The sequence below is a fragment of the Camellia sinensis genome, unplaced genomic scaffold, assembly GCF_055761805.1.
Source record: "Camellia sinensis isolate YWXY unplaced genomic scaffold, ASM5576180v1 Unanchor1, whole genome shotgun sequence".
NCBI lineage: Eukaryota > Viridiplantae > Streptophyta > Magnoliopsida > Ericales > Theaceae > Camellia > Camellia sinensis.
This window is the reverse complement of record NW_028128987.1, coordinates 2,864,720-2,867,531: the sequence shown is the minus strand read 5'-3', so window position 1 is coordinate 2,867,531 and position 2,812 is coordinate 2,864,720. Positions and strand designations below refer to the sequence as shown.

Below are 2,812 nucleotides of genomic sequence, written 5' to 3'. Positions count from 1 at the left end.
ATAATAATAATAATCTATATTCCATTTGAGTCTTTTTTTTTATTTTTTTAAAAAATGAAAATAAAAAAATCTAAGAGTATAACCGTAAATTAATATGTCCACAGCAGAAGCTAATAATCAGAAGCAAGGGTTGAGTAACTTCTCAGAATCAGTTTTTTTGAATTAAAATAAGTTGTTGGAATCAGAAACTGTTTGAAATAAGTTTAACCAAATAGTCCAAAATAACTTTTCTAAAGTTAGAAGCTATAAATTGGCTTAAAAAAATCCAAACAAACACCCTCAATATGGTATATGAGAGAGAAAAATCACTTCTTTAGCCCTTTATATATATATATATATATATATATATATATATATATATATATATATTCAGGGGTAAGAAACATTTGAAGTATAGTCAAGCCACCTAACAAGGAAAAGTATACAAGGGTATCCTTTGTTCTTTAAACAAGAGAGGAGAAGATATTGGTTCTACACTACTGGAAGCAATTGAGGAGTCAAGAATTTCGGTTATCATGTTCTCAGAAAATTATGCAGCATCGAGTTGGTGCCTTGATGAACTTGTGAAGATCATGGAATGCAGGAAAACATTTCAACAGACTGTTCTGCCTATTTTTTATGACATTGTCCCATCCGACGTGCAGGCGCAAAATGGGAGTTTTGCAGAAGCATTTGCGAAGCACGAAGAGCGTTTTAAAGACGGTTTAGATGGAAAGGCGAAGAAGTGGAGGGCAGCCCTTACTGAGGCTGCTAGTTTGTCTGGATGGGATTTGAAAAATGTGGACAACGGGTATTTTCCCTCAATCCTCTTACACTGTGTTTGGTTGGAGGATTTGAGGAGGAATTTGGAAAGGGAAAAGGGAAAAGTTAGGTGAAATGTGAATAAAATATACTTACATTTCACCTAGTTTCACACACCTTTTCCCTTTCCCTTTCCAAATCCCTCTCCAAATCCCCCAACCAAACACACCATTAATGTTTGCATGAAAATAACCCAAAACAACACAAGTTAAGAACAATTTTATTTGGAAGTGTAAGTAGAATCTTAATTATTGTTACAACATTTATATTGGAATCTTCTACGTTATTCATAAAATAGTTCATAACTAGTTTATCCATCAAATTTCAAATGCCATAGCACCAAATGTGTTAATTTTCCTAAAGATTTGACTTATTAGATGGTTCATTGTTATGCTTGCCTCCTATTATTACATATCAATAGGAGAAAACCTGAATTTGAATTACTTCAGATACGCCAAAAGAAATAAAGTTCTCGGTTTGACATCTAATTATATTTTTTTTTTCCAAACTTTTGTCTTTGGTATTCTCCCCCCCCCCTCCACACCCAAAAAAAAAAATTGTGTCAAATTTCTTCTTCTTCTTTTTTTTTTTTTTTTTTGTATTTTTTGGATTTGTCTAGTGTAGAAGGATCTAAAAATTGAAAAAAAAAAGCCACTAAAAACAAAAACAAAAAAAAGGCCCAAATTTTTTTTCTGACTTTGGTGGATTTTTTCTCCAATTTTTTTAATTTTTTACTTTTTTTGTCGGTCTAGTTGAGTAGAATCTAAAAATGTAATTTAAAAAAAAATAATAAAAAATTACTAAGGACAAAAAAAAGTCAACCCCAAACAACAAACAATGAACAATGTACTAATTTTATTTTGCATAACTTTTTAGATAATCCAAAAGAAAGGAAGTTTAAATAAGAGTGAACTTTTGACTAATTTTAAAATTACTGTTGTGCATGCCGCTGATAATAACTGGAAGCATATATCTATACAACTAATCTCTATTATCTTGATTTCTAGGCTAGATTTCCTAATCATTTGAGATAATTTTTGTGCCTAAATTAGCAAGATTCATTCTATAGTCATGGCTCTTTAGAATTTACTAAATGCTTATTTTTATTTTTGTAATTATGTTCAAATTTGCAGAGATGAAGCAAAGTTAATTGAGAAAATTGTTGAGGAGGTTGGAAATATATTAGATCTTGAACATCTAAGTGTTGCAGACCACCCAATTGGACTAGATGATCGTGTGCAAGAACTCAGTACGTTGTCGGGCATGGAGTCGAATAATAATGATGTTTGCATTGTTGCAATATGGGGGATTAGTGGAATAGGCAAGACAACAATAGCTAAAAAGTTGAATAATCTCATCCACCGTAAATTTGATGGTAGTAGTTTTCTTACAGATGTTAGAGAAACTTGGAAGCTACCAAATGGTCTGTCTATTTTACAACAACATCTTCTTTTTAATATTTTAAAAGATGAAACTCATCACATCAGAAATCCTCACCAAGGAAAGGAGGTCATAAAACGGAGAGCTTTGTGTCGAAAAGTGCTTCTTGTTTTGGATGACATCGATGATGTCCAATAACTGACAGGGTTAACCATAGATCGAGATTATTTTGGTTTTGGAAGTAAAATCGTCATAACAACAAGAGATTTGTCTTCACTAATATTGAAGTGGACAAGATATATACACCAAAGGAATTAGATAAGGACAGATCTCTTCAACTCTTTAGTTGGCATGCCTTTAGGGAAGACCATCCCAAAGAAAACTATGTGGAGCTTTCAAATCAAATAGTGGACTATGCTAGAGGGCTTCCATTAGCTCTCGCAATTTTGGGTTCCTTTTTGTTTCCCATCAGAAGCATACCAGAATGGGAAAGTGCAATAGAGAAATTAAAAAAAATCCCACATAACGGTATTCAAGCAAAACTTAAGATAAGTTTTGATTCACTAAGTAATGAAGTGCAGGATTTATTCCTAGATATAGCATGTTTCTTCACTGGAATGAATCGAGATTT

The 2,812-nt window shown here is 32.3% G+C and overlaps 1 pseudogene; it reads left to right on the top strand.

The window, feature by feature from the left end:
- The first annotated feature begins 515 nt into the window (after positions 1-515).
- On the top strand, positions 516-2,379 carry LOC145814332 (TMV resistance protein N pseudogene; annotated as a pseudogene).
- The last annotated feature ends 433 nt before the right edge of the window (positions 2,380-2,812 follow it).